Source organism: Lycorma delicatula, chromosome 2 (genome assembly GCF_047948215.1).
Source record: "Lycorma delicatula isolate Av1 chromosome 2, ASM4794821v1, whole genome shotgun sequence".
Taxonomy (NCBI): Eukaryota; Metazoa; Arthropoda; class Insecta; order Hemiptera; family Fulgoridae; genus Lycorma; species Lycorma delicatula.
The window spans coordinates 184,131,441-184,151,583 of record NC_134456.1 but is presented as its reverse complement, the minus strand read 5'-3'; the positions used below and the strand labels follow the sequence as shown (position 1 = coordinate 184,151,583).

The window sequence follows — 20,143 nt, the reverse complement described above, 5'->3', positions numbered from 1 at the left end:
GTACAGCATATATCATATTTTATAGTAGTATTATTACTATTAGTAATAAAATATTATCATACTTTGATAATGAAAATGCAAACAGTCTGTTATTAATAGACAATACAAACCAATAATTAAATCTACTGAGCATAGTTGCACTGAATAAAACAAATATCAGCAGATATTATAACACCCTAACTCATGGCCCCAATCATGTAAAGACATAGTAATACCTCCTTTCCTATTCAAGCCTTACTTTTGTCAAATATTATTAATTGTGACACATTATAGAAATTACATATATAATACAACTTTCATAGCTGATCTCAAAATTTACTATAGGGAATCGTTTTTAATTCATAATACGGTGTAAAAAGTTTAACATTTCATTGAGCATGAAATCTATTTTCATGTTTAGCATGAAATTTGAGTATATATTTATGACTATTGTAATAAATCAAATACATTTTCCCTTAATTCAAGATAAATTTGTGTTTTTCTACTTTAGTTATATTCTATGAATGTTATTATTTTTTTTTTTTTTTGTCGTCATTTGACTGGTTTGATGCAGCTCTCCAAGATTCCCTATCTAGTGCTAGTCGTTTCATTTCAGTATACCCTCTACATCCTACATCCCTAACAATTTGTTTTACATATTCCAAACGTGGCCTGCCTACACAATTTCTCCCTTCTACCTGTCCTTCCAATATTAAAGCGACTATTCCAGGATGCCTTAGTATGTGGCCTATAAGTCTGTCTCTTCTTTTAACTATATTTTTCCAAATGCTTCTTTCTTCATCTATTTGCCGCAATACCTCTTCATTTGTCACATTATCCACCCATCTGATTTTTAACATTCTCCTATAGCACCACATTTCAAAAGCTTCTAATCTTTTCTTCTCAGATACTCTGATCGTCCAAGTTTCACTTCCATATAAAGCGACACTTCAAACATACACTTTCAAAAATCTTTTCCTGACATTTAAATTAATTTTTGATGTAAACAAATTATATTTCTTACTGAAAGCTCGTTTAGCTTGTGCTATTCGGCATTTTATGTCGCTCCTGCTTCGTCCATCTTTAGTAATTTTACTTCCCAAATAACAAAATTCTTCTACCTCCATAATCTTTTCTCCTCCTATTTTCACATTCAGTGGTCCATCTTTGTTATTTATACTACATTTCATTACTTTTGTTTTGTTCTTGTTTATTTTCATGCGATAGTTTTGCGTAGGACTATCGCAAGAACAAAATTGTTATTATTGTTGTAAGTTATTTTTATTTATCATTCATAATATTTCTTAACTAATTTTTCCTTGAAATTATTATTATTATTACATTTATTTCTTATGATTTTATAAATAATTTTATATTTACGACTGATACTTTTAGTTGTAGCACGTTTTATTTTCTTTCAATATATATATTTTAATTTTGTTATATTTATTACCAGTTATTGTCAAATATGTCGACTGACTTATTTCATCGCAGAATTTTTTCTTTTTATATTTTTTCTTTTTTGCATTTTTATCTTACTATATTCGACAGAAATATACCTTTCACTTAATATAAATTAAATTCTTTTAGCTATTATTATTTTGCATAAGAAAATGATTTCTTATAATCAAATCGAGCAATATTATTTTCATTATTTATTATATTAAATCTGCTGATTTATAAGCTAAGAACGTCAATTATGACACAAATCTACATTTATAAAATTGTCAGTCCTTGATATTATTAAATTTAAAAAAATAAACTAGGAAAAACTACAATAATTTAGCTACCTCAAAGTACTTATTATTTATTTTTATGGTTATTCTACGACCTTGGAAGTAGATTTATAGATGTGTTTCAATAAGGAAGATTAGACGAATGAAATTATTGGTTATAAAGTAATATTAGATAGTTACAGGAAATCGAGTCCGAGAACAGTTATTCTAAAATCCATACTAACCACTTAAGTTTTATATGTAGGATTAAATACGTAATGTTATGTATATTACATGCCATAAATTTAACCGTTATTACATGATCTACATGAGTTGATAGACTCTCTCGATAGTAGCTTACCCATTCTCAAGAGTGATAATCATACCATACCAAATTTACCGTGTAAAATGAGGAGTGAAGTGGTTTCCTTATATTTTCATCACTGATCCTAAGATATTATCATTAATAACATCATTATTATTATTATTATTAATTAATATTATCATTAATTAAAAAAAAAAAAATTAATGATAATATTTGATAATTGTAACCCTAAATTTAATGATTTTTTTTATTTTGTTAATTTTTAAAAGGTAGATAATTTTCCGTAGGATTAGGAAAATGAGGAATTAAAGCATGTTTATATTTTTTAAACTCAGTAAGGAGGAATAAAACATAGATAACCAAAGTATATACCATTGAGTAGTGAAATTAAACTTAATTTGTGGCTATCTTATAATGACAATTTTTTTTAATACCATACAGTGATTTTTCGGTAGATGATTTTCAATGAATAAAAACTAATGCAATATAAGATAAACTATTACTATTATTACTTTTTTTGTTATTATTTAAACAATAACTTTTTTGTTTTACATCAATAGAAACTGACTGATATACTAAAAATCTGGCAATAATGTTTCTGAAATAAATTTGTGTTCACCGACACATTTCCGTGGTGCGAGTGGTAGCGTCTCGGCTTTTCATCCGGAGGTCCCGAGTTCAAATCCCGGTCAGCATGACGTTTTACACGCTACAAAAATTGTCATTCATCTCATCCTCTGAAGCAATAAAAAAAAACCTTAGATTATTTCCTCACTCAAAATTAAGAAAAATACTTTTGAAGCTTTAAGTTATGTAAAAACCCACCGGGTTGGTCTAGTGATAAACTCGTCGTCGCTAATCAGGTGTTTAACAGCTGATTTTTGAAGTGGAAGGTTGTGAGGTTAAATTCTAGTAAAGATAAGTTATAATTTTACGGGTTTGAATACTAGATAGCGGATATCGGTATACTTTGGTGATTGGGGTTCAATTGGGAACAAGACCAATTCATTTACATGTCAGAAATATCATCCTCATTTCATTAGGCTATGGGTTTACGAATTTTTCATAAGTTGAACAGATCGGAACTTACATATTAGGAATAGGAGATAATAAGTTATCTTAAGAAAAAAATGATAGATTGACCCTTTCAATAAAATGGTATTTCTCAAAATAATATTTAGGGGGTTATTGAATGTTTAAAAATTTTAGTATTTTCCTCCTTACCTCATGAGAGAAGATGAAAAATATTCCTGCCCTAAAAATTTATTATTTAGAAAAAATAGTACTGTTTTAAATTGATAAGTCAAAATAATCAAAATTTGATAAAAATAATAATATTTCAAAAAATAAGAACTAATTTTGAAGTTTTGGTGTTTTCAAACATATTTCAACATTCTTTTTTTCAACACTAGAGATGAATTTTTTTATGGGCTAAAACTGTCGTTCTAGTGACATTTTTTAAAAATCCAAACATTTTGAGTTTCTCTTTAAAATTTTCCCAACTCATCTTCCGTTAAAAAAAATTAAATTTATTTTACTAAGATCCATAATAATAATAAATACTGAAGTTATGATTTTAGATGTTTCTAAAACACACAGTTGAGTCGAGAAATGTAGAAATCCCGAAAGTTCAATACTCCTCACTTTTACCACTAGGAAAAAAAGTAAATTCTAAAAACGGAAATAATTTATACATAAAAAAACAAATAGAAAAGAAAAATAAATTGGATGAAACAGTTAAACATAAATTGGAAAGTAAATTAAAAAAATTGTTTAATTATGTTAAAACCAAATCATTCATTATTTTTTCGGAAACTTGTAAAATATTAACTTAATAGAATAGTTTGCTTTATTAGAATTTACTTTTTTTTGAGTAAAATATTACATTTAAATGAAAAAACTGATGAAGTCTTTGCCTAGGTTTGCGAAATGTGGAATGAAAGAGTGTTCAAAAGCTATTGCAATCTTTTATTTTTGTCAGATAAATGCTCACTTAAAGGCTGTTATATTAAAAAAAAGAGAATATAATAATAATGTTAATAATAATAATAAATGAGTGTTTAAGGTGGTATGAAAATAAGTAGTGGTGATGTCGGGCGGCAAGATAATGACAAGGTGGCTCGCTAGGTAGCGCCTTACTACAGAAGAGACTGCACATCTGGCCCATCGCCTTATATATATTCTTCTTCTATATTACGTTCTGTATAATATTCTATCTAGTGTCTACCTGCTTTTTACGCGAAATTTCAAACCGAGTTTCGCTCTCACCTCACTACTATTTCTTTATTGCTATGTTTCATCTTCACACATCAATTCGTTTCTACGTTATAGACACTATACGTATCTACATTTCTTTATGTTTCTTTCATTTTATTTGCCAGGCTATTTTTTCTCCAACCCCCTCCCACCATCTGTATACATGATTTTAATATTCATATTTTATACGTTTAAAGAACATTATGTTACTATGTTTTATTTTTATTGTCGGGTATAGATAGTTGATTTAAACACAATCTGTGGATATCTTTCTAAGAAAATATTTTTTTACTTATTTTCATAAATATTTTAGTTTTTGGCATTAAAATCACGTCTCAAATAAATAATTTTTAGTTTCCTTTTATTTCAGTTATAATAATTCGTTGTAATTCATTTAATAACGCATTTTGAGACATATATTCCATCATTAGATTAAAAGCAATGTCACTCCACGGAAGTGGTGTAATTCACAAAATGTAATCATTAAAAAACACTATCACTTTACGTGTAGTTATTTATTCATTTTTTAATGACAATATTGTATCGATTTCTATGAAGTATTATTTCTAATGATAGATTACATATTCCAAACGCATCACTTCATTAAATACACAATTAATTCACAATATCTTGAATTTCTAAAAAAAATTAATAATTTTTACTTTCTTGTACCAAGTACAAGGAAGAATTGTAATCGCGAAAAATTTCGATTTTCAGATTTCAGCGGAAACATCCATTTTGACCATCCCTGAATTCATTTTAAGTAGTTTCGGCGTGACGTCTGTACGTACGTACGTATCTCGCATAACTAAAAAACGATTAGCCGTAGAATGTCGAAATTTTAGGACAGTTGTGCTTCTAGTTGTGTACCTCCCCTTCTGATTGCAATCAACTGAAAGAAAAGTCTTCAAAAAAGACCAAAATGCAATCTGTTTGGATTTTGGACTTTTTCTTAACTGCAGTAATAAGCCTTCATTGAGAGCTTTTCAACGATATATCATATCGGGAAGGCACATCGGTTAGAATCTGACTTCGCCTCCTTTTTTTATTTTTTATTTTTTTAATTTAAATATATTGATTTATTTATATTTCTTAACCTCTGATTGTAAAAAAAATTACGATGTACAATAATTCAATAATAACAATAAAAAAAAAACTTTTGAAAAAATATCAGAAGTTATAAATGAAATAAAATGTTACGTTAGTTTCATTTAAAAGGCGTACAAGGAAGTCACGTGGTGTCCACATCATACTTTTTAAATGACAGTAATTTTCTGACTAAACTTATGAGTTCAGATCATAAGTATAGAGTATAAGTGTACGTATAAGAGTATAAGTATACTACAGATCATAAGTGTATAATGCATAAGTATCTGAAAAGTTTGTTTAGTTTATTTACTATTAATTAAAATAATACCTTTTCTAATTATTACGTGAAAAAAGATAATAAAAGGAAATACTTCAATTGGTTACCTAAGTTCCATTCAAGGAAAGAATTTCGTGAAATTATCGTTACACACAAAAAATCTGTAACATGGTAAGGTATGTGCTTATTAAAACAAACCTAATAAAAATAAGTACATAAATTGAACGAGTAAAAGATTACATAATTTAACTGTTGGTGAAAAAAAAATATTCAGATATATTTAATACATAAATATGAACATTTATGTTCATATTTCTTTAATACAGGCTATTTATGATTGTTTAGTTGTTACTAGTAGTACAAGGAATAAATTATTCATTTTTTCATATTTCAGATCTAAAAATATATTTATTTTGTTTTAGGCAATTTGGAAATTAATAACAGCGTAATGTACAACAGACTGCGGATTACGGACTTTCAATTTGAATAAATATTAAAATTACCCGAAAAAAAATCTGACGTCGGCACTATGTTTTTCTATTAAATTACATGTTTTTGTATAATGAAAAGTATATAAAATTTTATTTCATTAATTTCTGATATTTTTTTATTGTTATTATTGAATTATAATTTACCGTAATTTTCTTTTTACAATCAGAGGTTAATAATTATTAATAAATCAATACATTCAAATTAAAAAAGAATTTAAAAAAAAAGGAAATGAAGTCATATTCTCCTAAAGTGCCTTCCGTTTTGTAAGATTCAAATATTTCATTAATTAAAATTTTATTTGGCTACAACTCTGGAACCAATGAAAATAAGTACCACTTATGATATATCGTTGAAAAGCTCTCAATGAGAGCTGATTACTACAGTTAAGAAAATGTCCAAAATCCAAAAACTTTAGATTTTGGGCTTTTTTGGTCCAGTCGATTGCAATCAAAAGGGGAAGTGCACAATTAGATGTTACAACAGTCCTAAACCCAAAATTTCAACATCCTTCGGCTAATCGTTTTTGAGTTATGCGAGATACATACGTGCGTACGTACAGACGTCACGCTGAAAATAGTCTAAATGAATTCAGGGATGGTCAAAGTGGATATTTCCGTTGAAATCTGAAAACCCAAGTTTTTCGCAATAACAGTACTTCCTTGTACAAATTTATATAAAAAAATTTCGGAAAGTATTTTTTTAATATATCAGAACATGATAATTATGAAAGCATAATATTCACTTTCATTAAGTCAAATAACTGAATCTGCAAACCATATTTAAAATTTTTAGGATGAGATACAATTTGTTTCTAAGGGGATATAGAAAAAACAGGTCTCGTTTAGATTACAGTAAAAATTACAATAACTTTCATAAAAATGAAAACAAAAAAATATTTAAAAATTGGGGTAACCGTAAAAGGAGGAAAAAAGATTTTAATTCACCGACTATATATTTTTTTCTAAATGAAACAATTAAAAGGAATACAAGAAATAAAGGCATGAATTCACCGCCGGAGAATTACTCGTAAGTAATTTTATGAAACTAAAAGGGAAGAGAAAAATATTTGAAAATACAAAGAATGAAAACTTTGTGTATCTTACGTCACAGAGTTTTTTTATTTTGTGAGTAAACTTAGAAAATATGAACTAATTAAGTATATCAGTAGATCAGTGATACAAGATAGAAAGACTTTCATACAAAAGAGAACATGAGAAATAGAAAATAAAATGATTGAAAGTATAGAATTAATAATTTTAACCCAACGAATAAGATTAGTAGGAAAGATAGAAAATATAGATGATTTGATTATGACGTTTACGGTAACTAAAAAAGATCGATGAGTTGTTGAACTTTGTAAAAATTTAAAATAAACTGTAGAAGAAACAAACATGTTGAAGTAGCTAGTCAAATAAAATGCAAGATTAAAAAATAGATGTTCGAAAGAAAGACAAATATTTATTAAAACTACTTTAATTACTTAAATATTTATTTAGGATTTAAATAAAAATTTTGAGATGCTGGATTTAAAAACAAAAAACCGTACAGGAAAAATTTTAACAAAAAATAAAAAAAAAATGATTTTTTTCTTTTTTTTGCTGTTATAATTTATTTGCAATCGGTTTCATATTTACTTATAGTCGAGACCATAAGTAAATAGATTGACAAATAATGACACGAATGAAGATTATCCAGAGATACTCGCGAAATAGCGATCCCAATAGTTTACATTACTTCTCTTCATAACGAATATTTACTAACACAACAGTAGGGATATTAGATGTCTAAAGAGAGATCCCATGTTGGACCTGGTTTATGGTGGGTGCATAGCGATGAAAAAGAAAAACAGATACAATAGGAAACAAATTAATAAGGAGTTCCACAAAGTGTTGTAAAGAAGTAAACCCAACACAAACTACAGGCAGTAGAACGGTTCATAATTTAACAATATCAGTCGAGAGCACGATTGACCGCAACACAATAGCCTTCAGCACATCAATAATCCTCAAATAATTACAATCGGTGGCTGAACTCTCTCTCAGAGAAGATACTTAAAAATATGAGAATGTAAATCCAATGTAACAAATTAGGTTGTCAGTAATAATTTAAATTTTAGTCTTGAAAGATAAAGTCCATCGCTATCCACCATAAACCAGATCCAACATGTAACGCCTCTTTAGACATGTAATATCTATACTGCTGCCCCAACAGTATACATACTCACGTATTCATTTACACGGTTTTGTATACGGTTCATGTATTCATTTAGTTTAGATATGTATTTCGCACTTATATGTTAGATTTCCTTATACGATAACCTTAGATATTCATGAATCGAATTGTTTCTTACAAATCCTGAGCACTTTGTTTTGGAACTTTTGGATGATCTCTACGCTGCTGTTAACAATTTTCCATACAGTTGTATGCCGTAGCTCGTAATGGTTTTATGATCTCAATATAAATAATTAATGACAAAAGGAAATTATTGAAAAAATTTTAAATGCGATAATCGATATTTTTTATTACATTTTATTAATAATAACGAAGCAAAAATGCCTAAATATATGATATTACTTAAAAAAAAATATATATATATATAAGTATATTAAGTGGAATGAAAGAATAAATAAACTCATCAAAGCCACAATAAAAACACAAAACATCTATAACAAAAAAGGCATGTCCATAAACACAAAAATAAGACATTATAACTCAGTTATCCAACCAGAAATACTTTACGGATGCGAAACCATATTTGGACCGTACCATACAAGGTTTACCGACAAACTGGAAAAGATTGGAAGACAGATTCTACGACGATGCATCGGGAAAAACATTAAAAAAGACGGGATTTGGAGAATTATTCCAAACGAAGAGATTTACAAAACGATCATCACGATAACTAATAAATTTAGAAAAAAGAGAATTTCCTTTCTAGGACATATTTTCAGAATGGAAGAGACTAGACTTATCAGACGGATAATCGAATTTTTCTGGAACAAGAGAAGCAGACCGAACTGGTTATACGAAGTACAGAAAGACATGGAGGAATTAGACATAACCCGTGAAAAGCTAAAAACGAAAACCGGAAACCATGGGAAATTAAAAAATAAAGAAATTAAGATTCCTATCAAAACCCAAGAAAACAATAACCCGGGTGTACTCTGAAAAAGAAAGGGCAAGAAGATCTGAAACCCTTAGAAATTACTGGCAAAAAAGAAAAGCTGAAAAACAACAAATCAGGAAGAAAAGAAAGAACTTGCCAAAAAAAAAAAAAAAATGAACTAAAGTGATCCATTATGGTCTAAAAAGTAATAATAAATAATAATATGTATATTGAATGAATCTAATCATGCTAGAATATACACGAACGGAAAAATATACAATAAAACACGAGATAACAGTTAATCTATGTAACTGAATAATATAAAATTAACTTACAATACATAAATTTTAACTTTGGATTAATAAATTAAATTTATCAACTTTTTTTATATCCTATAAAACAACAATGTTAACTGTACATTAACAAATTTCAATGAAGCTGACTTGAATTTTAATGAGGCAAACGGTTGTTGAATACCGCGTACTATTTCTTAAAGTCTTTTATTTATAAAATTCAAATGTTGTTAAAATACTGATTTAAAAAAAAAATGAAATTAAGATTTTTGCAACTTTTAATATTATTTTTATTGCTACAAATATATTATATTGATCACATGCCCAAAATTAGATGCCCTTCAAAAGGGCACACAAACTGCAAGTCTTAACTGTAAAAGTATCCAAATTTTTCTATCAATAGCTACTTGTAACAAGATCCTATAATTTATTTTTTTGTTGAAAATACACAATTTCAATTTTTCGAATGATAAATAACTGTTGAATTACATTATATTCGTTGAGAATAATTAAGCTTTCAGAAAAAATTCTTTTTTATTTTAGATAATTCATACATTATTTTTTGATTTGTTTTAAAAAAATTTAAATTAAAGATAATTTCATGTAATATAAGTTTTTGAAATTTTTTTTTTGCGTTTTTTTTATAAGTTTTATATCATCTCGTCTACTAGACAATATTTGTTTATTTACTTAATGGCGTAAAATGTGGAAGTAAATTTTTAATCGTTTGTAGGAAAATGAACATGAACGAAATCTACTCATAAGAAGCATAAATAGAACCACATATGTGTGTATATGTGTATGAAAGAGAGAAAGAGTAAAATGAAAGAGTGTGAATAAGTATGGGATACAGGTGGCTGTTATACAGAGAGGTGAACACTGCTATTACCTTTCCATTATCATTGCTATGTTATTTTGATTACGCTACCAGTACTATGCTATTAGACATCTGTCCTAATATTAAGGCGTAAAAACTTATGAATTATCTAACTCACTGAATTATAACAGTTTTACCCTGAAGCATTCATCTTTTTTTCCCTCAATTTCTTTTTTTTTGGCTTGAATTACGTAATTCCAACCACTTCGATTTGTACTATAATTTACTGCAGTAATAATGATGGAAACTATTAGTGATCTAATTTAACATCAGTAATTATTATTTTTTATTCAGAGCTAATTTATTCATGTTTCATAATGATATAATCTAATCGTGACTTTTTTAAAACAAAAAGTATAGCGTTGAAATTAGTAATTAACTCTTAAGTGTATAATATTGTCAAGCGTCAAATACTCGTACATATCATCATTTCAGATATCCTGCGGGCAATTTTATTTTTTCTTATATATTTTAAACTTTAGAAATGGTATATAGGATAATAATTTATGCTACCTATTATTTATTTTTATAGTACTTTAATACTTGCAATACAATTCGATAAAAATTTATAAAATTATAAACTGAAATATCCAAAAGTATTATAATTTATTAAGCATATGATTAATTAAAAAAATAATGATAACGAATAATAGATTTGTAATGAGTAATAAGAACCTAACTTTTCTACATGATATTTCAATAGTGGAATTATTACAAATAATAATTGTGTTTTTACTTCCTTGCACTAAGCAATGAAAGCATTGTGATCGCGAAAAATTTCGGTTTTCAGATTTCAAAGGAAATATCCATTTTGACCATCCCTGAATCCATTTTGACTAGTTTCGGCGTGATGTCTGTATGTACGTACGTATGTATCTCGCATAACTCAAAAACGATTAGCCATATGAGTTGAAATTTTGGATTTAGGACTGTTGTAAGATCTATTTGTGCATCTTCCCTTTTGATTGCAATCAACTAGACCAAAAGTGTCCAAAAAATCCAAAAACTTTAGATTTTGGACTTTTTCTTAACTTCAGTAATAGCCCTCATTGAGAGCTTTTCAACTATATATCATAAGTGATAATTATTTTCATTGGTTTCAGAGTTATAGCCAAATAAAATTTTAATTAATGAAATATTTGTATCTTACAAGGGGAAGGCACATCGGTACGAATCCTACTTCACCTCCTTTTTTTAACTTTTTTTAAAATTTAAATATATTGATTTATTAATAATTATTAACCCTCCAATTGTAAACAAATTTTTACAATAAATAATAATTACATAATAGCATAATAACAATAAAAAATAAATATATATATATATATATATATATATATATATATATATATATATATATGAAAAAATATCAGAAATTATTAATGAAATAACATTTTATGTGCTTTTCATTTTAAAAAGATGTGTATGTGTAATTTAATAGGCGTACAAGGAAGTCATGTGATATCCACATCAGATTTTTTTAATACGTGTTTTTATTTGTAACACATATATATATATATATATATATATATATATATATATATATATATTGATTACTCGTAAATATTAAAGAATCATCTACGTATTAAAGTAAAGAATTTGTATGAAGTATGAAGGAATAAATATATTATTTTAATATTTAAAAGGAAAAAGAGTTTGTTACTAATAAAAAAGGATTGTTAACAATTTGAACAAGATTTAAGTAGTTATGATAATACTTACAAAGATAAAAAAGGGAAAATCTAATTCAGAAAGGAATGAAGTATGGTTATAGTTTATTGTTGTTACTTTTGACTTGTGGATAGAATAGGTAACAAAGGAATTGAAGAAAATATTGAAAATGAAATAACAATGAAAGAGAAAAAAATGAAATATGTTATGTTTCACTAATGACATTGTTTTTTTTTTTGTACGAATGCTACAAAATGAGTTAAAAGAAATTATGTACGGTATAAATGTATTGTTCTGAAGAAAATTCCAATTTAATATAAATAAGAGTGGAAAACTAAACTACAACCAGCAAAGAAGATTATAATAGTTAACTATTTATATATATATATATATATATATATATATATTTTTTTTTTTGTTTAATCTCCGGGACTACCGTTAGGTATTGCTTCAAAGGATGAGTTGAATGATTTGTAACATGTGTGAAAATGCCATGCCTGACCGAGATTCGAACCCGGGACCTCCGGATGAAAGGCCGAGACGCTACCATTCGCGCCACGGATGCCAGAAACTATTTAAATCTACTGCAGTAGGATAACAACCCGGTACTAGAAAGATTTTGATGTGTAGATGATAAAAAAAAGAGACAAAATATAGTCGCTATCAATCGATTTACCTATAAGGTATTGCCTAAATAAGGGAAACTATTATTCTTAGAGACAGCGTATCTGAGTGAAACCTCTAGTACTTTAAGGATAATAATAATTTAAAAAAAAATGGAACCGACATTAAAATGCGCCAAAAAGTAAAAAATAATTCCGTCCAAATACGTAAATAATTCCTTAGATACTTTTTGAATCGGCGCCTTCTACAAAATTTGTTTGTAGATATTATGTAAATTTGTTCTATAATAATATATACGTATACTTCATAAAAACCAATGCCGATATTATCATTGTAGGCAAAGCATCAAGACCGAGTCCCGGCCCCTAGGGTGGGGTTCAGGAACGACATAGTCGGGCCTGGATACCTTGCCCTAGGGGTTAGAGGCTGGCACTGAAACGATCCGTTAGAATGGTCAATCCCCTGAGCCGTGCTATGCTTCACGGTGAATCCAGCCCAGGAGGTAGGGGAAAAAAAATTGCCGATATTATATCAGTGGGATTGATATTTTTGCGCTTTGATTGCTTTCCTTTTGCGATTATTACGTATTTTTATATGTGCCATCTATAGGAGAATTCAAGTACCACATAAGTATGATCATGTACTTTGGCACATTGGCACAGATTAAAAAAAATGTCTAAGAAATTAATTATTTGGGCGAAATTATTTCTTACTTTTTAGATAATTTTGATGTCGGTTCCATGTTGTTTTAATAATCATTTCATAATTTTCTGTGTGTGATTAATACCAATAAGTTATTTGACGCAGTTATTGCGCTCCATTTTGGTGATATTATGCAGCTGTCTCCTGTCAAAGGCCATCGGTGTTTTGTTCAACCTCCTTAATGAGAAGCAGAAATAAATTTGTAACATCAGTTTTAATTTTGTGAGCTGACAATAAACATAAGGCGAAAAAATGACACAATTCATTGATTTATTCAATAAGTTGTGTTTTTGCGAAGTTACAACTGGCCAATTGGGAATATTTTACGAAAAACGGATGATACCTTTAACTGACGAATTTGTAGATGGAAATGGTGTAAGAATATTCCTAAACTATTAAATTAGTTGATGAATATAATCGTTGTATGACTGATATGATATCAAAAATAAATACGCTACTGATGAACCACGAGAAGCTGCAACATATGAGAAAAATCCCCCCGGGAATATTATTCCTTTAGACATCAATAACTGTGGTGGCCTGTTGCATAATGTTCAACTGGCAGAGTGTTCAAGAATTATGTTAAAATTATTTAAAGAAACTCCTCCCACTTCTTGTAATCCACTTCCTTTGCTCGTATAACCTTGGTCAGGAATCTCTCTATTGTTAGCCATTCCTCTTTACCTCGCAGCATATACTTTGTTGTAGTTTCCGGGGTAATCTCTTGTATGTTATATCTTGCTTTTAAATCCCCCCAACGTACACATTCAAAAACGGTGTGGCAGGGAGTGTCCTGTTGACCGCAGTACACACATTTTGGAAGCTCCCTTCTTCTGTACCTGTGTAAGTATACACCAAATCCTCAATGACCGGAAAGAAATTGTGGCATGTAGTACCCCAGGTCGCCGTGTTTCCTCCCCAGTCACGGTCCTACCTCAGGAATAAGCTTCTTTGCCCACACCCCAGTTGTAGCGGCGTTTCACTTCTCTTGCCATTCTTGTAGCAAGAGATTAGCGGCATTTTTCCTTTCTATGTCCTCATAGATCCGTTTCATATGAATAGCCCGTAACTGGATCAGTGGTACCCCGCCCAGTACTCCCGCCGCATCCGCCGATACGTTTAGTACGCCGACATTTGTTTAGCCCATTTTGATCGAAACATACTCCGAGATATTTCACAAAGGGCGTTGTTTCTAGCCTAACCCCATCGACCGTAACTCGAATTCTTGTAATCTTATGTCGGCCTGCCTCGACCTGCCACAACTACGAGTTGGGTTTTTTGTGGAGCGAGTCGTAACCCCCTTGTCGCCAACCACATACTTATCTGACTTATGACCCTATTCGCCTTTTCCTCTACCTCATCTTCTGTGGAATCATCAATGAGTATCGCCAAATCATCGGCGTACACAACTAGTGTCAATCGGATTAATAGAAGAAAAAGTTATGCGCAAACAAACATAAAAATAATAAACGGTCAAATACATAACTTACTTTTTTTGAAGGCGGTTAAAAAATAGGCTCCTTTTAAAACAAAAGTCTAATGGATTCATACGACGTATATCTTTGTAATTTTAATTTTCTTTTATTTATTTTTAATCTGCCAACTGAATCAAAACTAAAAATAATATTGCAAAAGTAATTTATATGATGTATTTTTTATTAAACATTTTATATAATATATTCAATCCGTTAACACGTGATGGAATTAAAAAATAAAAAATAGATTACATTTTTTTTTTTTATAACAAAGCATCATCATATTATCGGATCGCGTGATACAGATAAATTAAATAGAAAAAACAAAACTATGAAATTAAAAATTAGTCAGGTAGATAAAACTCACAATTTTTTATCATTTCACGTATCCTATAACATAATACTTTCTATTGATTTAAAGACATGTGCATTAAAAATATATTAACGTAATTCCTATCCACGAAGTTTTTGTACTGTATCAATTCAAAGTCAAGATTTATATTAATTTTTGTAATTGATTAGTTTAAGCACAATTATAATTACGTCTAACTGGGTCTGGTTAAACGATTTATCTAGTTGGAACTTTTAGCATCTAAAAATATCTGAGGATGAATGATTTTTTCCGTAAAGAAGTTAGACCAAGTTTTTTATTACTTCAAAAAAAAAAACTTTTTTTACCTTATGCTTCCATTTCACGTGATCAACGCCAACTGTTGATCTGAAAAGTGCTGCTTCCAACCTGAGTAGAGAGAGTCTGAATGCAGTATGGAAAACACCAGTTTAAATGAAATATTTTGTCTGATTTCGTGGACCTCATCTGCTCGATGAAATCTTTTCTTGATGTTTTATTCGCCAGGTTTTACTTTTAGTTTTGACGTCCATTGAGTTGGTGCTGAGGAACAGAGCTTTTGTGAGATACTGGATCTTTGGTATTCGTGTAGTTTATGAGGGCGACTCCAAAGAAATGTCTGAAAAATCTATTTCCTACTCGATAATTCTATAAAAACCTAACCAAGGCCGAAATGTTTATCGAGTAAATCTGCAGTTATGAATTCCTCTTAATTCGTATCTATTATATGTTATTTGTTATATCATTTAATTAATTAATCTATTTTTGGCTTTCTTCATTTTCAAATTCTTTAAAAATTCTTTAATTATTAATCAGGATAAACTATTTAAAATTTTATTTTATTTACTTTTGATGTTATAATACTATTGGTTAAAAGAACATGTTACCAACAAATGCTTAATATTTCTAATTTTCTTGGACTTGTCTACATCTTCATACTTTAATAATAAAATCATATTTCGTTGCTTCTTCTATTTATAATTTGAAAAACAATGAAAAGGCTGATAATAAAAATTTTTATCACATGTATTTTATTAAGAATGCTGAACTTTTAAATAAATAAATATAACAAACACTGACATGTAACAGATGATGACTGTAGGCAATTTTTGTTTTAGTTTAATTTAATCGCATTTTTGTGTTTTACGTATCTGTATGTGTGTGTGTTTGTTGTCTTAAATGAATATTAAGAAATTTTTCTTTCATGAAATCAAGTTTTATTATATACATTATATATTTCTTTTTATGTCTGTAATTTATATATACTTCATTCGTATAGAAAGTCTTTGTTCATGGAATTACAGTTAACTACATAAAATATAATACAAAAAGAAGAAAAAATAAAATAGAACAGACATGTTTAAAAAGAAATAATAAAAAAAAAACATAAGTTCTTCGTGAGTTGGACATTGGAGTTCTTCTGTGTTAGTGTTTGTCTTCAAGCGTGTGATCATCTTTTAATATTTTAAAACGTAAAATATACATATTATTTCGATTTATTTTTTAAATATAATAAAACCAACAAAACTCCTCGGTTGATATTTCTTTTTCTGATAATCATTTATTATTATATAATAAAATATCAGATGTATTTATTTATTTATTGTTATAAGTTACACTGTACGAATATTTTTTTCTCCGAAAGATTCTGTAGAATTTATTTTAATCTTATAAGTATATGGAAATATTTCAAGATGCGTATCTGAAGAGACGTATTTTTGAACGAGTTCAGAACAAGTCAAAAACAGTGTCTGATTAAATAATTTCCATTTACAGCAGTGATTACATTAAGATTCCTTCTTGTACAGTTGCGCTTATGCGTAATCCTTTGTCTGCTCGGTTTGATACAAAAAACGATAGATTGTAGACTAATTTGCCGGGTCTGCAGAGTGAGAGAGGGTCGACTGCTTCTTGGGTGGGCCGCAGACAATGTATATGATGCAGATAAGCTGCAGGGGCTTAACACGACTCCGATGTCGCATTCCCCCGCAGTAATCCCCGGTCCCGCTCCGAGGCCCAAATTGAAGGATTACCGAGGCAGCGTCTCCTCTCCGATTCCGTCCTCGACAACCCCGCCTACCCTATACGGCATCAAATCCGTCTTAGCGACAGATCGCAAATTAGCAATTCGCCAGTTGCTCCGTTGGTTGAAGATAATTGGGAACATACGTATTACGTGTGGTCATTCTGGTAATGTTATTTCGACCCGGTGTCACCTTTCTAACCAATAATTCTACACATTATCTACAGAACATTTCCTACGAATAATCTAGCGACTATCGTTTTAAATGTCTTCATCTTACTTCTAAATTTATATTTGATTTTTAAAAATCGAAAAAAATTGAATTTTTAAAAACCAAAGTTCCAAAAATTATTTTCTTTTGCATCATTTATTAAAATAAAGTGCCAGACTCTTAATTTAAGAATTATTTTTTTAATTAAAGAACCTACTGTTAAAAAAATTCTTATTAGAATCGAGTTTTACTAAATTTATATTAACAATCAAAAGATTAAATTATTTATTATCATGAAAGGAAATGATGAAAAACCACATTTCTAACGGAGAAATTTCTTTCCCTGTGTAGATCTACGATTTAACGAAGACTAAATAGCCTTACATTAAACAAATGATTTAAATTTTTTTAATCAAATTTACATGTATCTCTCTCTGATAAAATAGAGATGAAGAATATAATAAGGTTATTCGAAAAATTCAAATATTTTAAAGTTTGAATCACACTTATTGATTTGTTTGCCTTGTAACCTTTTTAAACATCATTAAAGTTTTAAAAGCTCGTTTTGATTTTTCTAGGCAGAAATGGCGAACAGTAAACGATGTTTTGCAATTTTATTTGAGCGATTTACACGTCTAAAACCAGTGCTAATGAAAAAAATCAAAATAAATGTCCCTACATTTAAGTTTTTTGATCAATTAAAGTATAGTAAAGGCTTTACTTAACGTTATAAAACTTTACTATACTGAATAAACAATGTAATACTGCTGAGTACATATAAATTATAATATAAATAACATATTTGTACCGCAACTTAAAAACCAACTGGTCAATTTCTAAATTTCTACATTCTTTCTGCGATTACATTCAACACCAACACAAGCAATGAAATAATACGATATAATTAGTCAAATGAACACAAACTTTAAAAATACAAGGCTATTTAAAAAATAAATATTTGAACTTCTGTAGAAAAAAATAAATCCAATAGATATTTTCTCCGATGAAGAGAGTTTTGTTCAGTTTATTTCTCTAAAACTGAATTGCTATCGGATAATCTGAGGAGTTCACTCGCTCGGTAAACAAGTAACGAGAAAATTATGATCCGACCGGCTGTACCGTGTTACATGTATGCTCTCTAATATCTTTAACTAATAAGTAACTAGAAAATGGACAATCCATGCATTACCATATGACTGTATCGCTGTTATAATTAACGATTCATGAATATGTAGTGTGGCAGAATAACAATATATTTTTCTGCATGAATAGAAGATTATCTAATTATTATATTTTATTGTTATTCTAATCACATCAAATAATAAGTTACAAATAACTGGCGATTTATAACATTAGTCAATGATAAGCAATAATTTTTAAGGCAATATTCTTAGTACATATTTTGTTTTATTTTTTAAACAATGTGTGTAAAAAAAATTAATAACATAAAACATTTAAAATTACTTTACAGGCGTAATTTGAATATATTTAAAAATTGTTGACACTTCTTTATTATCATCAGCCGAGGTAATTTGTATATTAAAATCTATACAGAAAAAAAAATACACGGTTGAGTTTTCAATTTAATAGATGTCCGCTGACTACGGTAAAAGAGATAATTCTCTAAAGATCGGTATGATTTGATTTTAGATCAAAATTTAAATTCATTGGTCAAGATTTAATTTAAAAAAACATCTTGAGAATCGTTTTTGAAACAGAAATCCAAAAATTTATTAAAATCATGACATCCTTAAAATTGATTTTACCTTACGTAGATCTAGATGACAAGAATTCAATTAAAAAATATACTTTAATCTCTAGAAATTAAATAAGCAGGCATCTCAAAAAAACTATGCGATAATCCATATTTTCACGTGCAAACCGATAGCAGGAAGTTTACCTAAAACTTTTTTTTGACGGATTACAAACTTCGAACAAATTCCATAGTTTTAAACGACAATTGTTAACAATATAATAGCTCGTACAGCGAAGGTGATCGAAATTAGTAAACAGCTTCAAAGTTAGCAACTTACTACACTACAAAACACTCCATAATTTGTCGACGTAAATTTGTAAATAAACAAAAAATACTTTTTAAAAAATGTAACAATTTTACAAAAAAATTGTAAATTCGTAAATCGACGTAAATTCTTCTTCAATCACTGCCAGTGAAAACTTATCAGTATATATTCCTAAGGCTAGTTACAGAAGCTTTGGCAAACAAATCCCTTACGTTTCAAAACTCTTGCCTTACAACAAAAACCCTTGATACGAAACCCAGACATCCTAACTTATAAGGAATTCTCAAAAGGCGACCAAAAAGCTACTGGATATGTATTACATAGAAATGACTATGTAAACAGCTTTTGTAATACCAAAACTTTTTATACGTGTTTTTAATTTTTATAAATATGTAGCTTTGTTAATTGATTGTGTCCTGCTCAACTAAAAGTTTCACATGTAAATATTTTTGTTTTAAAGTTTTTAAATATCATATTTATTTATTTTTTTCTAAAACACTGTCTTTTTCTTTTACTAAAGCAATTTAAAAAACTGAATTCATTTAATTTTAATGATCATCAACTTTTTAAACATAAAAAAAATTCGTTATTAATTATTTTCTTTTTTAAGAAAAACAATTTTTAAAAAAACGTTGGCATTTTTCAAGAATACAATTCT

The 20,143-nt window shown here is 28.5% G+C and overlaps 1 protein-coding gene and 1 long non-coding RNA gene across 2 annotated transcripts in view; one reads left to right on the top strand and one right to left on the bottom strand.

Moving 5' to 3' along the window:
* Positions 1 to 20,143, bottom strand: part of LOC142319494 (uncharacterized) — a 493,718-nt gene that overhangs the window by 453,638 nt on the left and 19,937 nt on the right. The gene's annotated exons all lie outside the window — the stretch shown is intronic.
* The window catches only part of LOC142319493 (T-box transcription factor TBX20-like), a 264,934-nt gene that overhangs the window by 240,176 nt on the left and 4,615 nt on the right, over positions 1 to 20,143 (top strand). The gene's annotated exons all lie outside the window — the stretch shown is intronic.